This window comes from Salmo salar, chromosome ssa21 (assembly GCF_905237065.1).
Source record: "Salmo salar chromosome ssa21, Ssal_v3.1, whole genome shotgun sequence".
In the NCBI taxonomy this organism is placed as follows: Eukaryota; Metazoa; Chordata; class Actinopteri; order Salmoniformes; family Salmonidae; genus Salmo; species Salmo salar.
This window is the reverse complement of record NC_059462.1, coordinates 56437735-56452405: the sequence shown is the minus strand read 5'-3', so window position 1 is coordinate 56452405 and position 14671 is coordinate 56437735. Positions and strand designations below refer to the sequence as shown.

The 14671-nt window shown below is 46.0% G+C and overlaps 1 long non-coding RNA gene and 1 pseudogene across 1 annotated transcript; both read right to left on the bottom strand.

Moving 5' to 3' along the window:
- Positions 1 to 6098: 6098 nt before the first annotated feature.
- LOC123729599 (uncharacterized) lies at positions 6099 to 6978 on the bottom strand. Its single transcript, XR_006761249.1, has 2 exons — positions 6343 to 6978; positions 6099 to 6257 (listed from the first exon to the last, which is right to left on the bottom strand). It is a non-coding gene; the product is annotated as an uncharacterized lncRNA (long non-coding RNA).
- Positions 6979 to 7005: 27 nt separating this feature from the next.
- LOC106582537 (ras-associated and pleckstrin homology domains-containing protein 1-like) overlaps positions 7006 to 14671 on the bottom strand; it is a 177768-nt pseudogene continuing 170102 nt past the window's right edge.

Genomic DNA, 14671 nt, shown 5'->3' with positions numbered 1-14671 from the left:
GTAATGTAACTAGGTACAACTGCTATGGTAATGTAACTAGGTACAACTGCTATGCTAATGTAATGTAACTAGGTACAACTGCTATGCTAATGTAATGTAACTAGGTACAACTGCTATGCTAATGTAATGTAACTAGGTACAACTGCTATGTTAATGTAATGTAACTAGGTGCAACTGCTAATGTAATGTAACTAGGTACAACTGCTATGTTAATGTAATGTAACTAAGTACAACTGCTAATGTAATGTAACTAGGTACAACTGCTATGTTAATGTAATGTAACTAGGTACAACTGCTATGTTAATGTAATGTAACTAGGTACAACTGCTATGTTAATGTAATGTAACTAGGTACAACTGCTATGCTAATGTAATGTAACTAGGTACAACTGCTATGTTAATGTAATGTAACTAGGTGCAACTGCTATGCTAATGTAATGTAACTAGGTACAACTGCTATGTTAATGTAACTAGGTGCAACTGTTATGCTAATGTAATGTAACTAGGTACAACTACTATGTTAATGTAATGTCCGAGTTCGGTGAATATCAACTTTGTTTAACCATGCTTCGAGGCTGTACAGTGTTTCTTTAAAATGTACATCGTTTACAGATATTGGAGTAAAATAAGCTTATATTTTGGGTTCTGATGGGGTACGACAGGTAAACTAAGCTCATGAGGCATTTATAAGGTATATTCTTCAACAATCAATGGGTACACTGTACGTCATTAATTCATAGGTACGAAAATGGATGTGGCAACTAAGGATTATAACTTTAATGTTACAAGTCGCCGTGTGTCGTTAGGTTAAGGCCTACTGCGTAAAAGTATCACGGACACTATATAACTTGGATAAATCACAGACCACAGCCAACTTTCTTGCTTTATTTCGACAAGGGTGTGAGGATGTTATGGGGAGATGATTGTTCACTAAAGTATAGAAAAACATTGAAATGAATTGGACTATTAACTATAACCTTTGTACTCGACTTAAAACTATTTCCGGTTTCCGAAACAACCTGATGAAGCTGGAAACAATTAATCGAGAACCAATTCAGTTTTGTTCCCAGATCTTCCCACAACAATCGGTTGTAAATCACAGTATTCAGGATAATGGGGAAACTGACACTCACTTTTGTCTGTCATTTTAGATCAATTACTAGTTAAAGGTTATAATAAATAAAAACTTCTGTCCTCTGCAAAATTGCTACCAATGATGTTCTCTACCACTACAGCTTGAGAGGGAGGGAGAAGCTGTCCTTCCAGGACCTGGTGATTTGTGGGTAAATAACCAGTAGGTTCAATATTAACCTACACTGAGAGTGTACAAAACATTAAGAACACCTTCCTAATATTGAGTTTCACCATCGTTTTGCCCTCAGAACAGCCTCAGTTCATCGGGGTCATGGACTCGACAAGGTGTCGAAAGCGTTTCCACAGGGATGCTGGTCCATGTTGACTCCAATGCTTCCCCACAGTTGTATCAAGTTGGCTGGATGTCCTTTGGGTGGTGGACCATTCTTGATACACACAGGAAACTGTTGAGGGTAAAAAACCCAGCAGTGTTGCAGTTCTTGACACAAACCGCCTAGCACCTACTACCATTACCCCGTTTAAAGGCACTTCAATATTTTGTCTTGCCCATTCACCCTCTGAATGGTCACACATACACAATCCATGTCTCAATTGTCTCATGGATTAAAACCCTTCTTTAACTCGTCTCCTCCCCTTCATCTACACTGATTGAAGTGGATTTAACAGGTGACATCAAAAAGGGATCATAGCTTTCACCTGGATTCACCTGGTCAGTCTGTCATGGAAAGAGCAGGTGTTCTTAATGTTTTGTATACTCAGTGTACACACACTTCACAATACATTACACCACTACACCCCCCCCTTACAATTCTAGTTGAAACAGAGATTTCTTAGGGTCAGACGTAAAAATGCAGAGGTATGATTTACTCATTTTTATTGTTCAGTTTAAATGCATTTTAGGTTTTTATTTCCCCCCGTTACGGCAAAGTATCTAAGAATATTCCTGCCGCTAAAAAGCTAGTTTGGCCTTCAGATAATAACGTTCAGGCTGTTTTTCACTGTTCATCTTCGTTGTTCTTGTTCTGAAATGACTGAAGACCTGAAATGAAGGACAGTACTGTTTAAATGCTGCTGATATCACTTCCTGTTTACAGATGTAAAAGGCAGAGGTATGATGATGTAGTACACATGTTGTGTATGATGTAGTACACATGTTGTGTATGATGTAGTACACATGTTCACCTTCCACTCTACACATGTCGTGTATGATGTAGTACACATGTTGTGTATGATGTAGTACACATGTTGTGTATGATGTAGTACAAATGCTCACCTTCCACTCTACACATGTTGTGTATGATGTAGTACACATGTTGTGTATGATGTAGTACAAATGCTCACCTTCCACTCTACACATGTTGTGTATGATGTAGTACACATGTTGTGTATGATGTAGTACACATGTTGTGTATGATGTAGTACACATGTTGTGTATGATGTAGTACACATGTTGTGTATGATGTAGTACACATGCTTACCTTCCACTCTACACAACATTTCAGTTTGGCTGATCTCTAGTGACCTCAGTGATTCTAATTGGTAGGTTCTGACTGACTAGATACACCAATGAACCTGACGAGTTTAACCCAAAAACACACAGACAGATCGGTACGCAGACAGACAGAGGATCAGATCACCACAGACAGATCGGTACGCAGACAGACAGACAGAGGATCAGATCACCACCCCATCCACTATCACACAGTAGAACGACCCCATCCACTACCACACAGTAGAACGACCCCATCCACTATCACACAGTAGAACGACCCCATCCACTATCACACAGTAGAACGACCCCATCCACTATCACACAGTAGAACCGTCCCCATCCACTATCACACAGTAGAACGACCCCATCCACTATCACACAGTAGAACGTCCCCATCCACTACCACACAGTAGAACGACCCCATCCACTATCACACAGTAGAACGACCCCATCCACTATCACACAGTAGAACGTCCCCATCCACTATCACACAGTAGAACGACCCCATCCGCTACCACACAGTAGAACGTCCCCATCCGCTACCACACAGTAGAACGACCCCATCCGCTACCACACAGTAGAACGACCCCATCCACTACCACACAGTAGAACGAACCCATCCACTATCACACAGTAGAACGACCCCATCCACTATCACACAGTAGAACGTCCCCATCCACTACCACACAGTAGAACGACCCCATCCACTACCACACAGTAGAACGACCCCATCCACTACCACACAGTAGAACGTCCCCATCCACTATCACACAGTAGAACGACCCCATCCACTATCACACAGTAGAACGTCCCCATCCACTATCACACAGTAGAACGACCCCATCCACTACCACACAGTAGAACGTCCCCATCCACTATCACACAGTAGAACGACCCCATCCACTATCACACAGTAGAACGTCCCCATCCACTATCACACAGTAGAATGACCCCATCCACTACCACACAGTAGAACGTCCCCATCCACTATCACACAGTAGAACGACCCCATCCACTACCACACAGTAGAACGACCCCATCCACTATCACACAGTAGAACGACCCCATCCACTATCACACAGTAGAACCGTCCCCATCCACTATCACACAGTAGAACGTCCCCATCCACTACCACACAGTAGAACGACCCCATCCACTACCACACAGTAGAACCGTCCCCATCCACTACCACACAGTAGAACGACCCCATCCACTATCACACAGTAGAACCGTCCCCATCCACTATCACACAGTAGAAACGACCCCATCCACTATCACACAGTAGAACCGACCCCATCCACTACCACACAGTAGAACCGTCCCCATCCACTATCACACAGTATGTGTCTCAAATGACCCAATATTACCTGTATAGTAAGTAAGCATCGTCAGAGCCAAAAAGGTTCGCTCTGTTTCTCCTGTTTCTGTAGTGTGAGGCAGCTTGATGTACAAGTACACCCCCTAAATAGGACACCAGTCTATCGCAAGGGCCTATGGAAAGTGGACTGGCCAAAACTAGTGCACTACATAGGGACTACCGGTGCCATTAGGGACGTAATGACGGTAAAACAGAAGGCACAATCATTAGCTACATGGATGGTTCTAGAACCTGCACTTCATTCTGGAATTGTTCCGTCATGTGACCTAGCACTTCCTGTAGTTTAGTGTACTTCCTGTCTGTATCACAGCCACAAAGTCAGGGCATTGGCTATATCGTAAAAAATTCATGAAAACAAACATGTGCTTTTTGGACTTCATTTAATAAGGTTAGGCATTAGGTTATCATTGTGGTTAGGGTTAGGTTTAAAATCTGATTTTAAGAATAAACATTTTAGAAATAGGCGGGGTTTAGCCATAAGTATGACTTTGTGGCTGTATTAACTAGTAACGACCAAAAGGATGCCTTTCGAGACAGTAGCTGTATTTACAGACAGACGGATCAGTAATGTGACCAATAGAAACAGAGAGAGAGAACAGGTCAGACCCGCCCCCCATCAACATAACAGCCATTCACAGAGCACCATTTCATCCCGTCCAATCAAAGCAGTGACCACCTGAGAGGATCATTAAAACATCAGCCAATCATCTTCCAGTTGTACAGTAACTTAAACCCGATGGAGGCTTTTAAACCATTTTGATGCAATTTACAAAAAGATTGTGATTAGAATCAACAACACATCTTTACACTCCACAGACAGACAGGCGGTGTCTGAAACAGCATGCTATTCCCTACATAGTGCGCTACTTTTGACCAGAGCCCTATGGGATAGTGCACTACTTTTGACCGGAGCCCTATGGGATAGTGCACTACTTTTGACCGGAGCCCTATGGGATAGTGCACTACTTTTGACCGGAGAACTCTGCACTATGTAGGGAATAGGGTGTCATTTCAGACAATCACATGGAGGGTGTTAGCCTAGTGTCCAAATATCCAACTACTCCAGTCTGTCTGTCTGTCTGTCTGTCTGATATCCAACTACACCAGTGTCTGTCTGTCTGTCTGTCTGTCTGTCTGATATCCAACTACGTCTGTCTGTCTGTCTGTCTGTCTGTCTGTCTGTCTGTCTGTCTGTCTGATATCCAACTACGTCTGTCTGTCTGTCTGTCTGTCTGTCTGTCTGTCTGTCTGTCTGTCTGTCTGTCTGTCCCATATCCAACTACGTCTGTCTGTCTGTCTGTCTGTCTGTCTGTCTGTCCCATATCCAACTACGTCTGTCTGTCTGTCTGTCTGTCTGTCTGTGTCTGTCTGTCTGTCTGTCTGATATCCAACTACGTCTGTCTGTCTGTCTGTCTGTCTGTCTGTCTGTCTGTCTGTCTGTCTGTCTGTCTGATATCCAACTACGTCTGTCTGTCTGTCTGTCTGTCTGTCTGTCTGTCTGTCTGATATCCAACTACGTCTGTCTGTCTGTCTGTCTGTCTGTCTGATATCCAACTACACCAGTGTCTGTCTGTCTGTCTGTCTGTCTGTCTGTCTGTCTGTCTGTCTGTCTGTCTGTCTGTCCCATATCCAACTACGTCTGTCTGTCTGTCTGTCTGTCTCATATCCAACTAAGTCTGTCTCAAATCCGACTACGTCTGTCTGTCTGTCTGTCTGTCTGTCTGTCTGTCTGTCTCATATCCAACTACACCAGTGTCTGTCTGTCTGTCTGTCTGTCTGTCTGTCTGTCTGTCCCATATCCAACTACGTCTGTCTGTCTGTCTGTCTGTCTGTCTGTCTGTCCCATATCCAACTACGTCTGTCTGTCTGTCTGTCTGTCTGTCTGTCTGTCTGTCTTCGGTCCCATATCCAACTACGTCTGTCTGTCTGTCTGTCTGTCTGTCTGTCTGTCTGTCTGTCTGTCTGTCTGTCTGTCTGTTGTCTGTCTGTCTGTCTGTCTGTCTGTCTGTCTGTCCCATATCCAACTACGTCTGTCTGTCTGTCTGTCTGTCTGTCTGTCTGTCTGTCTGTCTGTCTGTCGGTCCCATATCCAACTACGTCTGTCTGTCTGTCTGTCTGTCTGTCTGTCTGTCTGTCTGTCTGTCTGTCCCATATCCAACTACGTCTGTCTGTCTGTCTGTCTGTCTGTCTGTCTGTCTGTCTGTCTGTCTGTCTGTCCCATATCCAACTACACCAGGGATCCTCCCTATACTGCTCCTATAAACACACACACACATCTGCCTCCACACTAGCTCTGGTCCAGGGTGTTACGTGTGACTTGGCTGAAGCTGAACCTGCCACACGTAACACCCTGGACCAGAGCCATCTCCACATCAAACCTGGTCTCTTCTACTACTACTACTCACGGTTCATAGTCACTCACTACGCTTTAAAAACATAACTTTTAAAATAATAATATATTTCAGGTATTAAATCATCTTATATAAAAACACAAAAGTAAAAGTTACCCCTCATACAGTGGGTATCAGAAGTATTCACCCAGCCATGGATTTGAACATTTTGTTTTGTGTCACAAAGTGGGATTCAATGGACCTTTTTTGGCCTAAATACAAAGCCTTATGTTTGGTGCAAATTCAACACAACACATCACTTGAGTAACTGCCTCCTTATTTTCCAGCATGGTGGTGGCTGCATCATGTTATGGGTATGCTTGACATCGGCAAATCCTGGGGAGTTTTTCAGGATAAAACAGAAGGCAAAATCCTAGAGGAAAACATGCTTCCCTCTGCATTCCAGCTGACACTGGGAGATGAATTCACCTTTCAGCAGGACAATAACCTAAAACACAAGGCCAAATATACACTGGAGTTGCTTACCAAGAAGATATTGAATGTTCCCGAGTGGCCTAGTTAGAATTTTGACTTAAATCTCCTTGAAGATCTATGGCAAGACTTGAAAATTACTGTCTAGCCCATTATCCCCAACACAATGACAGAGCTTGAACAATTTTTAAATGAATAAACATGTGCAAAGCATCCTAAGCCTGGTTCACATTGGCAGTTTTGAAGTGACTCAAATCCTATCCACATACAGATATGATTTCTGGCCAAGCAGCTTGTGTGTGGACGGTCAAATCGGATTTATTTGTAATAACATGGTAATTAGACTGTTCTTTGGCATATCTTGTTGCTTGCTAGCTACTCTGTTGACAAAAACATGTGGTAGCTAACTAGCGTGTTCATTTACAAATGAATTAGTGAATGCGCTAGAAAACTACAGATGTAGGATCTTAATTTGATCAATCTTTTGTTGCTGAGAATTTTCCTGCACGTGCACATTTGTAGTGTATTCAAGGTTTGAAAAGGCTTATAAAGTTTGTAATTTCCACTTTAAAATGTCAGATTTGATTCACCACCCCTTAAGATTTTTTTTTATCAAGACCTACAAAAAAAATGGCATTAATTATAATCCCCGTTATAATTCACATTTCCTGTTGCTGCAGGATTATTTTTCTGCTTTAGGAAACTGGCTCAAATTAAGATCTTACATCTGTAAACAGCTAGCTAGCTAAGTGACTGTTGTGGCTAGCCAAAAAGGACTAGTTTTGACAAGTTGTATCATCTGATCCTTTGAGGCTTTTAGTTTTTTCTTACACTATGATTTTGAACACTCAAAAGCAACTGGGAAATGTCCATTCAGGCATTTTTGTCACCTTTGCTTTCCATACATAACTACTGAACGATAGGAAGCACCGGCCTACACCACTGCACACACATCCATCATTGCCATGTTAGCAAATGACTTGCTGTCTGAACACATACAAATCTGATTTGGTCACTCGTAATTGCTTGGACAGTCAGTATTTCAAAACTGATTTGAGCATTAAAAGACCTGCAGTGTGAATAAGGCTTTACATACTTACCTAAGAAGACTCACAGATGTAATCGCTGCCAAATGTTTTTCTAACGTGTATTGACTCAGGTGGGTGAATACTTATCTAATGAACGTATATCAGTGTTTTATTTTTGAATTAACAATTTTCTTTTAAATGAAAAAATTTGAATTTTTCCAGTTTGACATTAAGAGTATTGTGTAAATAAATTACCCCCCCCCCAAAAAATAAAAAAAATAACAATTAATTTAATTTCAATCTTAGTCTGTAACGCAAAAACAATATGAACAAATCCAAAGGGGGTGAATACTTCATACATGTCTATACATCCCTCCCAAACAGTTGCTAAGGTAACAACATGTCCATACAGTACAGTTGTCCATGCAGTACCTGTTTATATTGCAGCTGAACTCTTGTTTGTTTGTTGTTGTTATATTTCAATGCAAAGCGGCACAAACATGTGGAAAAGCTTGATAGGTGGTTTAACTTGATCTCTCTCTTTTCATAGAGTTATTATAACGTAGACAAAGGATGGAATAACAATAACAATCTGGGATTACAAGGAACAGGATTATTCTTCCAGCTCAGTCCTGTCTGTGTGGCACGAGAGGAGAGGAGACGAGACGAGACGAGACGGAGACAGGCCGGGTTCTGGGTTGTATTCATTAGTGCACGCCATAATGAACGTTTCTTATTGTATAATAAGAAACGTTTCGTGTCCGTTTGGTTTGTAGGGAGAGCAGCCTGTTGGGTCCATATAGTCTGTAGACTGTGCTCTAGATGGGTCCATAGTCTGTAGCCTTGATGTGTCCGGAGACTGGGACCTTGATGCGTCCACAGGCTGTAGTCAGTCTGTAGACTGGGATTTTGATGGGTTCGTAGACTGGGACCTTGATTGGTCCATAGGCTGTAGTCAGTCTGTAGACTGGGACCTTGATTGGTCCACAGGCTGTAGTCAGTCTGTAGACTGGGATTTTGATTGGTCCACAGGCTGTAGTCAGTCTGTAGACTGGGATTTTGATTGGTCCACAGGCTGTAGGCAGTCTGTAGACTGGGATTTTGATGGGTTCGTAGACTGGGACCTTGATTGGTCCACAGGCTGTAGTCAGTCTGTAGACTGGGATTTTGATTGGTCCACAGGCTGTAGTTAGTCTGTAGACTGGGACCTTGATTGGTCCAAAGGCTGTAGTTAGTCTGTAGACTGGGATTTTGATTGGTCCACAGGCTGTAGTTAGTCTGTAGACTGGGACCTTGATTGGTCCACAGGCTGTAGTCAGTCTGTAGACTGGGACCTTGATGGGTCCGTAGCCTGGGCAGCTCGGCCCAAGTCATCCTCCTCTCCCTTAGCTACCACCACTACCCACCCCCCTAGCTACCACTCACCTGTCAGTTTGGTGCTTTCGTCCCTTTTTGGCGGGGCAGGGCGCGGCCCCCGCCGTAACGTTGCATAGCCCGAGGACATGTACCCGTGGCCGCCGCCCTGCCCCGCCCTCTGTTGGTCCAGAGGGGGCGGAGGAGGGAGGGCCATGTCGTCCATGGAGACGGGTTCCAGCCGGGAGGAACCGTGACGCGTGAGGGAACCGTGACGCGAGATTGACTTCCTCTTCAAGGTCCGGTTCAGGTCCTCCAGGAAGTTTGGTTGGACTGAGGAAAGGGTACCGCTCCCCTTAGGCACCCCGGGGGAGGTGGGAGGCAGGGGACAGGCGAAGGAGGCTGGGGGGGTCTGCTGGTGCTGGTACGGGGGGGACAGGGGTAAGGTCTCCTGGACCGTGTGGCTCCGGGACAGCCTGTGTAGTGTCGGAGGCGGAGTCTTCTTCAGCGACTGCGTTTTCCATGATGATTGGCTGACGGGGTGGGAGATGGGCGCGGCCTGCGGCTGGGGGTTTACCACTGCGACCCTGGGGGCCCCCGGGTGGAGCTCAGAGAGGAGAGGTGGCGGGGGGAGTAGCTCAGAGTCCGGAGGAGGAGGGGGGAAGTCTTCACTGGGCTGGGGGTACTGAGGAAGAGAGGGGAAGTCTTCAATGGGCTGGCGGTACTGAGGAGGAGAGGGGAAGTCTCCACTGGGCTGGCGGTACTGAGGAAGAGAGGGGAAGTCTCCACTGGGCTGGTGGTACTGAGGAGGAGAGGGGAAGTCTCCACTGGGCTGGCGGTACTGAGGAAGAGAGGGGAAGTCTTCAATGGGCTGGTGGTACTGAGGAGGAGAGGGGAAGTCTTCACTGGGCTGGCGGTGCTGCCCGGTCTGCAGACCCTGGAGGACTAGAGGGAGGGCTGACAGGTTCAGCTTGCCTGGTTTAGGAGGAGCAGGAAGAGCAGGAGACCCCAAATCTTTAGCAGGAGATCCAGAGGAGGTGGAGGAGGTGCAGGAGGCGAGACCAGGCTGGGCAAACTTACTGACCAGAGACTCCACCTTCTTAGGCTGCCTCTGGGCCTCCTCCTGGTACTCCCCCGAGGAGTTAGACTTGATGGAGGAGGCGCGCTGGGGAGTGGGAGGAGGCCCTCTCTTCCCGAAGGAGCTGGTTGATGAGGTAGAGGAGGTGGAGGGAGACTTCTTAATGGGGGGAGCCCATCTTGGAAGGAGGAAGGGGGAATTCAGGGGACAGGGGTGGGATCTGTCCTCCTGGCTGCCATCTTGGTTTAGCCTTGACCGCAGGGGGGACTGCGGAGGCAGTGGGGCACCCGGGAACTGATTGACTATCTGTTTGGCCAGGGAGGGTGTGGGGGAGATGGGGGCGGACAAGGGGAGGGTTTTAGAGGAGAAGATGTGCTGTTTGGGCATCGTGGAAGGCGGCTGATTGGGCGAATGGCCTGTCGAGAAGCTTTGCTGCTTTTTCATTGGACCAGAAGGAGGGTAGGGCGACACTGGGGACAGGGGGATCCCTGGACCAAAAGTCTTAGGAGCAGTCTGGGGCGGGAAGACACCAGAGAAGGTTTTGGGAGGTGTGGGGGGTGGCAGTATGGGGGACAGGGGGGAGAGGGCAGGAGGAGGAGGAGGAGGAGGAGGAGGAGGAGGGGACTCAGGTTGACCATCCAGCTCAGAGAAATCGTAGTTCATATTGGGGAACTTTTGGGCCAGGAACTGCTGCAACCCGGTGTTAGTAAGAGGGGGGTACTGGTGGTCCTCCTCTGGGGGCGGAGGAGGGGGCAGGGTGTGGGCCTGGGACGGAGGAGGAGGGGGGATGAACTGAGGAACAGAGCTGGGGATGCTGAACCTCAGAGTGGCCATGGCAGAGCCTGGAGCAGGCATGGAGCAAGGGGGAGGAGGAGGAAGAGGAGGGTTGTAGTTGCTCGGAGCCAATGGCATGGTGTTGTAGTTGGGTTTGACAGACTGGAGGGGCGGGGCCGGAGGGCCTTGCTGCTGCTCCATTGGTTGGGCATTGTAATGATTGGCAGCCTGGTTGGCGCCACCCTGCAGGCGGGCGATGGTGCTGTACTTGACATAGTTGGTAGGGGCAGCCTGGTGAGGGGAGTGAGGAAGTGGGGGAGGAGGAGGAGGGGGAGGGTCGGGGGGAGAGTGGGAGGTTTCGGGGGAGACACTGGTGTAGCTGGTTCGGGATGCGGGGGCTGACTGGTGCATGGAGGGCAGCATCAGGGGGTAGGGTCTGCTCACTGACTCCATCCTCAACTAGAGAGAGATAGACAGAGAGAGAGAGACACAGAGAGAGAGACACAGAGAGAGACAGAGAGAGAGCGAGAGACAAAGAGAGCGAGAGCGAGACAGAGACATGGATCTGTATTAGATGATATTGTATTAATGATTTCATACATTACTATCCCATGCTAGAAAACCCAACATGGTGTTATTTGAAAAACATGTTCATTTGTCTCGTATTAAACACTGTAAAACATGTACATTTGTCACTATATTGAGGCATTACATTCAGCAGAAAACAAAAACAAATAAATGGACAACTGGGCTAGAAAAGGGCTTCTGAAAAACAAGAGTAGAACTGGGCTTCTGAAGCACAAGAGTAGAACTGGGCTTCTGAAGCACAAGAGTAGAACTGGGCTTCTGAAAACAAGAGTAGAACTGGGCTTCTGAAAACAAGAGTAGAACTGGGCTTCTGAAACACAAGAGTAGAACTGGGCTTCTGAAACACAAGAGTAGAACTGGGCTTCTGAAAAACAAGAGTAGAGAACTGGGCTTCTGAAACACAAGAGTAGAACTGGGCTTCTGAAAACAAGAGTAGAACTGGGCTTCTGAAAACAAGAGTAGAACTGGGCTTCTGAAAAACAAGAGTAGAGAACTGGGCTTCTGAAAACAAGAGTAGAACTGGGCTTCTGAAGCACAAGAGTAGAACTGGGCTTCTGAAAACAAGAGTAGAACTGGGCTTCTGAAAACAAGAGTAGAACTGGGCTTCTGAAACACAAGAGTAGAACTGGGCTTCTGAAACACAAGAGTAGAACTGGGCTTCTGAAAAACAAGAGTAGAGAACTGGGCTTCTGAAACACAAGAGTAGAACTGGGCTTCTGAAACACAAGAGTAGAACTGGGCTTCTGAAAACAAGAGCAGAGAACTGGGCTTCTGAAAAACAAGAGTAGAACTGGGCTTCTGAAATACAAGAGGAGAGAACTGGGCTTCTGAAACACAAGAGTAGAACTGGGCTTCTGAAACACAAGAGTAGAACTGGGCTTCTGAAACACAAGAGTAGAACTGGGCTTCTGAAACACAAGAGTAGAATTGGGCTTCTGAAACACAAGAGTAGAACTGGGCTTCTGAAACACAAGAGTAGAACTGGGCTGAAACAGAAGAGTAGAACTGGGCTTCTGAAACACAAGAGTAGAACTGGGCTTCTGAAACAAGAGCAGAGAACTGGGCTTCTGAAACACAAGAGTAGAACTGGGCTTCAGAAACACAAGAGTAGAACTGGGCTTCTGAAACACAAGAGTAGAACTGGGCTTCTGAAACACAAGAGTAGAACTGGGCTGAAACACAAGAGTAGAGAACTGGGCTTCTGAAACACAAGAGTAGAACTGGGCTGAAACACAAGAGTAGATAACTGGGCTTCTGAAACACAAGAGTAGAACTGGGCTTCTGAAACAAGAGTAGAGAACTGGGCTTCTGAAACAAGAGTAGAGAACTGGGCTTTTGAAACACAAGAGTAGAACTGGGCTTCTGAAACACAAGAGTAGAACTGGGCTTCTGAAACAAGAGTAGAAAACTGGGCTTCTGAAACAAGAGTAGAGAACTGGGCTTCTGAAACACAAGAGTAGAACTGGGCTTCTGAAACACAAGAGTAGAACTGGGCTTCTGAAACACAAGAGTAGAACTGGGCTTCTGAAACACAAGAGTAGAACTGGGCTTCTGAAAAACAAGAGTAGAACTGGGCTTCTGAAACACAAGAGTAGAACTGGGCTTCTGAAACAAGAGCAGAGACCTGGGCTTCTGAAACAAGAGCAGAGAACTGGGCTTCTGAAACAAGAGTAGAGAACTGGGCTTCTGAAACAAGAGTAGAACTGGGCTTCTGAAACAAGAGTAGAACTGGGCTTCTGAAACAAGAGGAGAGAACTGGGCTTCTGAAACAAGAGGAGAGAACTGGGCTTCTGAAACAAGAGGAGAGAACTGGGCTTCTGAAACAAGAGGAGAACTGGGCTTCTGAAACACAAGAGTAGAACTGGGCTTCTGAAACAAGAGTAGAACTGGGCTTCTGAAATACAAGAGGAGAACTGGGCTTCTGAAACAAGAGAAGAGAACTGGGCTTCTGAAACAAGAGAAGAGAACTGGGCTTCTGAAACAAGAGGAGAGAACTGGGCTTCTGAAACAAGAGGAGAGAACTGAGCTTCTGAAACAAGAGGAGAGAACTGGGCTTCTGAAACAAGAGCAGAGAACTGGGCTTCTGAAACACAAGAGTAGAACTGGGCTTCTGAAACACAAGAGTAGAACTGGGCTTCTGAAACACAAGAGTAGAACTGGGCTTCTGAAACACAAGAGTAGAACTGGGCTTCTGAAACAAGAGGAGAGAACTGGGCTTCTGAAACAAGAGGAGACTGGGCTTCTGAAACAAGAGTAGAACTGGGCTTCTGAAATACAAGAGGAGCACTGGGCTTCTGAAACACAAGAGTAGAACTGGGCTTCTGAAACACAAGAGTAGAACTGGGCTTCTGAAACACAAGAGTAGAACTGGGCTTCTGAAACACAAGAGTAGAACTGAGCTTCTGAAACACAAGAGTAGAACTGGGCTTCTGAAACACAAGAGTAGAACTGGGCTTCTGAAACACAAGAGTAGAGAACTGGGCTTCTGAAACAAGAGCAGAGAACTGGGCTTCTGAAACACAAGAGTAGAGAACTGGGCTTCTGAAACACAAGAGTAGAGAACTGGGCTTCTGAAACAAGAGCAGAGAACTGGGCTTCTGAAACACAAGAGTAGAACTGGGCTTCTGAAACACACGAGTAGAACTGGGCTTCTGAAAAACAAGAGTAGAACTGGGCTTCTGAAACAAGAGCAGAACTGGGCTTCTGAAACACAAGCGAAGAGAACTGGGCTTCTGAAACACAAGAGAAGAGAACTGGGCTTCTGAAACACAAGAGAAGAGAACTGGGCTTCTGAAACACAAGAGAAGAGAACTGGGCTTCTGAAACACAAGAGTAGAACTGGGCTTCTGAAACACAAGAGTAGAGAACTGGGCTTCTGAAACACAAGAGAAGAGAACTGGGCTTCTGAAACACAAGAGTAGAACTGGGCTTCTGAAACACAGCTTTCCATCTACACTCTGACCAAGAGACATTTCCTTGCATTTTTTTAGACAATAAAACCATCAGTGTTCTCTGATGTGATATCCAGACAGGATACAGAAGCCAAGGGAGTTGTGACAAACAC